The following is a 9,800-nucleotide window of genomic DNA, read 5'->3' as shown; positions in this document are numbered from 1 at the left end:
TGAATTGCTGTCTTATTCAGTGGAAGACAGTAAATTAGACGAATGACAATTTATCAATTAAATGTTGTGTTAGGTGGCGAAAATGCTTGACAAACTGCACTCTTGCATCGATTTTTAATTCATTATTTGACATTTTAATCAATCAGACCTTCATCAGTAATGAAATGAAGCAGACATCAGGAAGAATGTTTTAACCATTTCATCCAATCAAAAAATGGGTCAGCGGTCAACATCCAATGTGCATGTGTAACATAGAGATCAAATAAATTCACAACATTGAAAACAGATACATATTCATTCTAGGACACACTCAAGAGAAAGAATGCACATTATAAATGAATACTGACTAGATAGACATTATAAACAACATAAAAATCAGATTTGGTTTGTGAGAAACTCAATCATTAAAGCCACTTGGTGCCAATGCTTGCAAGGTGAATATAGGGAATGTTTCCCTTTGAATAGCAATTTTTCAATATTTCCACATTTTATTGGTAATTTTACTTTCTCAGCAGCATGGATGAGTAAGTTTGAAATGTCATGGTGAGTAAAATGCAGCGCTAAACTCCCTGTCATTCCTGTGATGTTCAGTTTTGCACTGTTTACGTGTGACGACTTGACCGCCTGTCTCTTTTTCAGGCTCAAAATGAGACTTTTGATCACTTTGACTCAAATTAATTGCTGTGTGATACACATCTATGGAGGGTGTTTAAAGTCTCGCTGCTGATTCAGGGTCAGATGACAGAAAGTGCTAATGCTTCTTTATGGTTCCTCTGAGTCGGTGTGATGTGGGGAGATAAGCAGTTATAAAAGCAGTTCATTTGCTCTTCATTTTGGATCTTCCTTATAAAGAGCTGCGTGCGATTTGAGATGCATCAAGCCCATTTCTGCTGGTAACTGCAGTTGTAAAATAACCTCATGAGAGAATCGTCCTCTGACTGACACATCCTTCTTAGTCTGCAAAATTCACACACGTGCACTGCTCGGTTTTAGCCGGGTGACATGGTCAGTTTCTTATATAATGTGGTTAACAAAGATCCTCTCACATGGGAATTTCAGATCTTTGTTAAAAGTGTTTGTGTTATCAGTTCATTCAATTCACATTCATCACCGAGAACAGACAAAAAATGTCATCAAAACATCTCTCATTTCACCATGCATATTGTACATATTTTCAGGGGTTATAAATACAGAATTTTTTTGAAAAAATACTAAATTACTCAAATTAGGAGGGCAAATTTGTTCCATACAAATAATTCCTGAATAAAATATTTTTTTATAAAGGCTAAACATTTATGAATTTGGTCAACTTGCAATATCTTGAGTTAATATGTGCACTTTTTTGTCTCCAGGACATGATCCAAGATGGTTTACCAGGAGATACTCATTCTATTCCATTTGTGATGTGACTGTTGAATGTTTACTACACTTACTATTTATATATTGTCAACATTGTAAATATATTTGATTTAATTTGAAGTCTATATGTTTCAAGTGTGTGGGATGATGACCTTTGACCCCTTTCTCAAAATGGTTATAAATGCCCCTATGTTGTCTGCTTCACTCCAGTTCTGATGAAGGTCTGATAGACTGAAATGTCAAATTATAAATTCATAATCAATGCGTGAGCACAATGTGTCGGGATTCTCTTTTCTATGAAAGACTTTCACCCCTTTTGCCTCCTTTGCATCCCAAACCGCTGTCTGTGGAAGCAAAACTGGGGAAAACACTTCCAGAGCCACACAACCACGACTTCTGCGCTCTGCAGCTGAACTACAGTAGAACCTCTTTCATCCAGACTGCTTACCTCAGAACTGACAAGACAACTTAATGGCCATAATGAACAAAATATGCAGTGATGCAAAAAATGTATGCTTTTAATTGCAGCGATTCCATTTAAAAGACTTGTAATGGGAAAAATAGATGTTACAGGGTGTTTTGGAAAGTATGCGCACACAAGTTGCATATTAGGACGAGGGTTTCGGTCTGGTATTTTAAAGTACTTCACGAATCCAAAGATTTTCAACCTCTGACTGACCTCTCCTGAGGGGTTTCGATAAACGAGGTTCTACTGTATTGTTGCTGTTGGGATTTGGTTCAGATTGTGGTAATTTATCTGGGAAAGCTTCTCCTTACAGGGCCAGAGTTAGCTTCAGCAGAAACATTTCATCATATATATATATATAAGATATATTAGAAATATATGAATATATTTATGCTAATCAGCACAGCATTAAACATGATATATGTTTTATACGACATAACCTCTACAGCATTGATGCAAATCTATTGATGGGTAGAAAGCCGTAGACAAATAGATAAACTAAACAGATTATTAAAACTAAATGGCAACAATTCTAATTGCTCAGAATAGTGTTAATAAGTTGTGAATTTGTAGATATTGTGAATCCAATTCCAATAGTTTTTTGTGAATATTGATATGTCAGGTCATTTATTTTTACATTTGATAAGTACTGCTGTCTTACATTCAGCTCTGTAACACTAAGTGTTATGGTGTTTTTAAACGTACAGTAGAAATAATACTCATCAAGCTACTTACAAGATCAGTACCTTGTGTGCACTTTTCAAACTCTAACTGTGAATTAGCAGCTGTCTGCAAGCAAAGTTGTACACGCTGTGTTCTCTCTCCAGCAATTTCACTGCATGTCCCCAAGCATTGAGAGAGCAAAGACTTCCTCCGCAAAGAGAGCGCTACGGGAAGATTGTGGACTTGTTGTGTTTTTGTCGAGAAACCGCTCTCTATATGCTCAATGACTGGACGTTGTGTGTTGCATAACCCTCTCTCATCCATGTGCTTTACTGTATGAGATGTAGCAAACGGCAGTGGGGATTAAAAGGACGTTGTATTTTGTCTTGGAGTTACGTTCAAAGGTCAAAGGTGAAAATCTTCTACACATTCTGGTGGAGTCATCTGATATTCTTTTGGTGGCTCATTGAAATGTATTTCCTCTGATTCTTTGTGGTTTTCTCCGTCTCCCGGGCTGTGCATGCGAGTCGTTTTGTTTGTGGTGTTTACACTGTGACTTATTAGGAAAATGAAGCAGTACAGCATAAGGACATCCCACAGGGAACGGAACACACTGCACAGTCTTTATTGTAACGCTTGGTCAAATCAAAGCACAGTTACCTGAAATTACCTGTTATTTTTGTGAAGTGCTGCATAAACAATATGCAATCCAGATGCTCACAGTATACTACAGTAATACCTGCGCACATTAAATACAAAACACATGAAATGGTCATGCCATGACACAGCATATAACTTAAGACGTACAAGGAATTTTTCATAAGATCCTTATTTAAATATCTAATGTGGTGCCTCAGTATTAGTTACATACATCTCGATTGCTGCCCAGTCGTTTACTATTTTTTTGGAATGACAGCAGAAACCTTTTGCATGGGGATATTTTATGGAGCAGTATGAGAGAGATTGAGTTTTCCTCTGAAAACTGCTGGTAGATATTAAAGCTGAGATAGGCGGTCAGAGAGTACATTTTGCATAGGCAGAAGCTGGTGAAATTTGGCTATAAGATGGTGCAACAGCCATCCTCACCCATTTGACTTAATAAATGATTTAGCATTGCAACTAAAACACCACCCAATGCTGCAACTCTTTGAGAAACAAAAGGATATCCAAGTGACTGTGGTTTCTACATAGTATCAACTCTATTAATACAATAGATTCTCCAGTATCTGAAGCTGAGATACATGCAATAGCAATCAATTCAACTACAAAAAAAGACTGTACAGAGCATTGAATCAAGTAGAAGAATATGTGTGCATGCACATTTCGCATTGGGAATAAGCTTTGGTCTGGAATATCAATACATTTCAGTATTCTGACAGGTTCTAGTCTGCAGACTTTGCCTTTTGTCAAGGCATAAGGAGGTTAGTGTTGCTCTCCTGCTCTGCCCTGTAGGCACCTTGGACCGCACAGAAACTCTATTATGTTTAAAGCTAAATAACCTCATTTTTCTCAGCGCGCAGGGAAAGGAGAACTCTATAAAACGCCCCACCTGGATATATAAGGTTATCCAGCAGGTTGGACAGGATTTGTTTTTGCCTGCTTGTTCTTGCTATGATAAATGAAACGATCAATTACACATTTAGTGGCTATTTTTCATACCGGTTCGAGGACTGTGCTAATGCTTTGTGTTTGTGTGCCGCACCACCATCTTCTTGATCTCGAACATAAAAAAGCCAGACACAATTGAGAACCTCATCACAGTACGAATCAAAATCTGTAGACATTCAGATTGAGTCGAGGCGAAAGCCGTCTTCTGGGCTGCTGCTGTGTCATTCGCCCTATTTGTACTGGGGCAGTATTACATGGAGGATTAATGGAAATGAGAAAACTCCCCACGTGTGTTTTCCATGGTGTGTTCACAGGAGATAGATTGAAGAGACTGAATTTTACACGCCTACACATTTGACTTGAGTCTTCAATACAGGACACTAAATTAAAAATGTTCTGGCGGTTGATGATGGCAATTCAGACAAGTTCATAACAACACCACATGCAACGCCAGGAACACATTTCAATTACCAGAAATAAAGAATAGTATGGGAGGTTGTGTCAAAATATTTTTTCAATAACAAAGCTCATTTTTATCAATATGTAGCAAGTTAAATGGTTAATGAAACTGGTGTATTACATGTCATGCAAACCATGTTTCAACAATCAACAGTCAGAAGTCCAAGTGGTATGGAAAGTTATGGAAAACCAGGAATGTGCCAACAATTACACACATTTGGATTTTCACAAGAGCAGCAATCTAATATCAGGGAATGTCTGCTTTTATTTTAAAAAATGCAAATTTAATGGAAATGTCTGAAAGTTTAGAGTTATGGTAATAGCACATTCATACAGGGATCAGAAAACTGATGTCCTCAGCCATTATTAGAAGTGGATGGATGACCTCAGGTAATACTGAGCCTGTGCAAATAGGGCTGTTGTGCTTCTCTCTGACCTGCAGTTATTATTGTCAAGGATGGGATACAAAGTTATAAAACAAAACAACTGATCTACAGCCAGCATTCCTGACGTGACACTGACCCTCTGAGTGATGTGAGGACCGGGAAGTTGCGAGGGCGGTGCAGGGAATTCCTGCCAGAAATAAAGGTGTTTCTTCCTTTGTTTTTAACCTTTGTTTTGAAAGTGTTCACCTTTCTATTGTGAAGGTTTCTTTGTGGGGCCACTGACAAAATGTTGTTTTCCATCCCCTTTGTCCAGGAATTGCTGTTCTTTACAGTGAATAAAGATAAAAGTGCTTTCATGTGTGTGTTATTGTGGTTGAATGCTTAAGGAGTTCACTGGTGATTTTGGTCTGTAATTGACATGAACATTTCATAGAATACTACAGCTCAAAGTAGTGTCCAGTGATAGTTACTACAGTTCAAAGTAAAAAATAATAATAATAAGGAAATATATCTTGCACACGGTGGGGTCATGTAAGCATGAATCTTGATGTGCTCTAACAATTTGCCTTTAAAATGTTCAAGAGTGGGGTTTTTTTAATGTTTACCATCTCATCCTACATCATTGCACCAATCACCATCAAATATGGCACGGAGCATTTATAGTCCAAGCACATTAAAAGATGTCCATAGATTTTTCAGATTTTATTTTGCTGATATTAACCAACAAACTTGTAAGAACTTGCAAAAATATGTGGTCCATCCCAAAACTCGTCATAACTAATGTCAGTTTTTCCAATCATCATGAAACTCAGTCCAAATGTTCAGGAGGCTCCAGCAGCCCCACATTTCCAACTCCTATCACACCAAATTTGATGCAAAATCCATCCAAGTGTGGCCAAACGGGGGCACTTTGAGTGTTTGGCCATGCGCTGTAATCTTAATATAGAAATTGATGCATATAGGTTATAACTACCACTTTGGCAAGATTTATATAGGCAGGACAAATTTTTCTGACCATACCCACACCCAAATATGACACAGATATCTGTATATGGAGGTCAGTTATTAACATTACTAATTTATGAAAGTGCTCATCTCTCCATGGGAATATAGGTGAGATGATAGCGATGTTCTTACAACATCGGCATGACAACGGGGACTGACGTGGCTCACCGTCATCATCCCTCAACATCCTTCAACTCCACAGGGTTTATTCCAACCCGACCTGACCTTTATGGCCACAGGTCTGTCTGAGAACCACATTAAAACCAGGATTATTAGCTTTAATGAAAGCCACATGATGAGAAAGCACACCGCCTTGTCACCTTTAGGCCTTTGGGTCTGTTTCTCCTCAATTTGCACCTGCAAGTTGGACCCAATACTCCTTTTTGGCTGCTCAGTTTGAAACATTCAAATGATTTTTACTAATTGTCCCACCGTATTGTTCCACAGGTCCCTCTCAAGTTACTGACCAAGGAGGGATTACATTTGTGCGTGATCCTTCTCAACAATTCAGCCTCTGCCATTATTCTTCCAGCCACTTGTCATTTGGACAAGTGGAATAACCTTTTACTCGTCCAAGAGCGTACTTGTCCGAAAAGAAGAAACGTGTCCGTGTGTCTGCACATTACAATGTGTGACTTGTACTGCTTTCCCACTGACATGGTCGCTATAGAATATTAGCTGTTGCTGCCAGAATCTGCTGTATAGACATATTATTTTGATGTGTTCTCAAAACTCCATAATAAGCTGTTTTTCTCAGACTCAGGTGATTGTGTCACATATTTGAAGTGTTGGTTAATTCACTCTCCACCTCCACGCCACATTCTGCAGCAGGAAAGTTCATTTTTCTTGCAACTGGACCTCCGACAACATCCAGACGTTTTCCACTGGCCGGCAAAGTATCAGTTGATGATTTAATGACTCAAAGATTCTTTTCAGAGATTGCCTCACACGCAGTAATGCAAGGGGCGATTCTAGAGATTGAACTTCAGAGGCGGCCTTGACCACTTAAATAAAGTTTTTGAAATGAGAACCGTGCTGAACACCTTCAACTGCAACATCAGCAGCAGTCTGTTAGTGACTCAGCACATTCCGGACTCAGAAGTGATTCGCTCAGAAATGTTTGTTCATTTGTGTTTGTCGCGAGCGTCAACACACGGCCGCTCTGTGTCTTTGATGGCTTGTCATTTTATCTGTCTGAGAAGAGATCGCCTCGTGGTCGCTGATGATTTCTCAAGCATACAAGAGCAGACCGGTATAAACATTAGGAGGAGGCTATTCATCTGTCTCTCCGTTCTGACATTACACTCCCCTGCTCGGACAAGCAAAGGCCCGGCGGGTTCAGAACTATGGAAGACTAACAAATGGGTTCGGAAATAAATATGTTATGACCTAAAGATATCTTTTACAGTTTACTTGCTTATTTACCTGCCTTCAGTGAGGAGGACAGACTGGGTAAATGTGAATATTAAAGGGCAGCCTACATGAAGTGATGATACTGCATGAAGCTTTGGGGTTTTTTGGAGTAAAGGTAAAAAACTATATTTCGGAGAAAAAAGAAAAAGAGGGATGTTGGTTGTTGCTGGCATAGTGAATCCCTTCAATCATACATTTTCAATTGTACAATTGTTAATACAATTACATCTGCAAATAATCATTCTTCAAAATGTTTAACCCACTTGGAGTATCACAGTATCTATCTGACTGGAATGTACTGCATCGGTGAAATTAAATATTAAGTGTTAGTTATGAAGTCAATTTCATAAAAGTATACTTATGCGACTCTCATTTACTTTGCTGTGATGGTCTAAACTTTCTGTTACCCATTGTACTGTCCCATGTGGCAAACCATACCAATCTGACGTAATGCTCCTAATACCTGAGAACCTCTCATGATGTTTTTGTTACACCAATTCCTGTTTAAAGAAATATGTTATGAGTTGATAACAGTACCTGCGGTATCAGTGAAAAGCATCCCGTTGCTGCACAATAAAGAAATGGATTAAAAAAACATCTTTGCATAAGCAGCCTCATCCCCGGGAGTTGCATCTGAAATCCCACCTGGAATATAGTTTAGCATTCAGCTTCGGCTATTGCATTGATTAGTGATTTAAAATGGACTGTGTTTGCATGTTTCCGTTGCAGCTGGCGCTCTTGACAGTCCCGGTGCAGTGGATTAGCTGAGGGAGAGCTGAGGTGCCCTGCAGTCAGTGTGGGGCGCCTCACGGAGGAGAGGACTCTACAGCTGTACTCGTCCTTGGGAACATCACCCAGTGTGTACAGTGGAAAAAGACAGGGGGGAGGAGACATTTTAGAAAGGTGAATAGGGAGAAAATGTGATACAGCATATTGTGGGGAATGAGAAAATGCTTTGCCCCTGAATTCTGGTATTTCCAGCTGCTTGTGTGGCCTATTAAAATATGACTGGAGGATTAAGATGGCAGCATGATGAAGCACATTGACATTTAACGCACAAATGTTTTACTCTTCTTTTCCGACACAGGGGACACAAGTTTGTATTTGCAGGTCACTGTTTGCTGATTTCATTTTGGACCATTACCTTCTCAGATCTAAGTTTTTGGTAATACAGATTATAGTGAAGTTCAGTGAGTTTTGCATAAAATTTGGGTTTTAGTAGCGCCAGCCTCTTCGGTTTGGGTTGTATTGTCTGTGCGCCTGGAGTCAGTCCATGTCCCATCTCCTGAGACGAAACCCTGACATACTTACCCAGTCACTCTCTCCCTCAAGCCCCCTACCTCCCTCAGGAGATGCATGGATGAGCAGGCTTATTCTCCTCGTGGGGTGTTCCCCATGCATGACTGATGTTTAGATTAATATCCTTGACTGATTCCTGCTCTGCGGTGAAGAGGAGTGTCGGAGCACAGCCGCCCCCTCAGGAATCCATTGATTTTAGCACCGTTCTGACAAACATAAACCTCCCAGACTCACAAAATACTGTGTATATCTTGTCCATTTAGCTGCCTTCTCCTCGGGCCCAGCAGCAGCCCACGCCTGCTATTAGAAAACAGCTGTCTCTGTCCTCCAACTGCACAGGTGATGCTGCTGCCATGTATTTATAGAACCTCACTAATCAGATCTGCTTGGGAAAGGTTATGCAAACGAATGAAATATTTGGATGACCAAAATACACTGAAATGCAGGTGTGAAATTTGAAATATGAACCATGTATGTACATCTATTCTAAAATGCCTTGTGCTGTCTTGTTGTCATTAGACGTACTTGATAAATATCTAAAATGAATTCCAAATGCATTTTGGCAGCAACGCAGTATTGATTTGGCTGCTTACTCTTATGTTTTAACAATGTAAAAATGACACACTGACATGTTCAAGTGCAGTTTGCCAGCTTTAACTTTTGTAATTGGTCCCCCATTTCAGGACAGAAAAAGTATTTGGGCAGGTTAGGATCTGCAATCATGTGGTCATTTTTCAAATATCCTCAGAAATGCTTCATGTGGAATGACTTCTAAAAAAGTCTGCAACCCACAGGGAGGAAAAATGGTAATGTCGCCCCCTGGTGACATCGACTAGTCTGAGAAAAGGCTTGTCCTTCCTAAAGTGCATCAAAAATCTAGTGATTTTGAGTGCATTTTGGCTGCTAAAAAGTTTTTTTGCAAGTGCAGTCAAATTTATTCATAAACCTCTAACAAAACACATATATCGCAAAGATGTACAGAGCAGACGGAGGAGGACAGAAGGACAGAAACTTTAAGATGAGAGACTAGATTTTGTGTGTGCGTGTTTTGTTTCGTTTCTAGTCATGCAAAGTCCATGAAGTTAATAATTCATGGTTTTGATTAGATAGATTTTGGATCTGTCAAAGGGAACATAAATGAA

The sequence above is a fragment of the Centroberyx gerrardi genome, chromosome 11, assembly GCF_048128805.1.
Source record: "Centroberyx gerrardi isolate f3 chromosome 11, fCenGer3.hap1.cur.20231027, whole genome shotgun sequence".
Lineage (NCBI taxonomy): Eukaryota > Metazoa > Chordata > Actinopteri > Beryciformes > Berycidae > Centroberyx > Centroberyx gerrardi.
The sequence above is the reverse complement of the archived record's forward strand: the minus strand, read 5'-3'. Positions refer to the sequence as shown.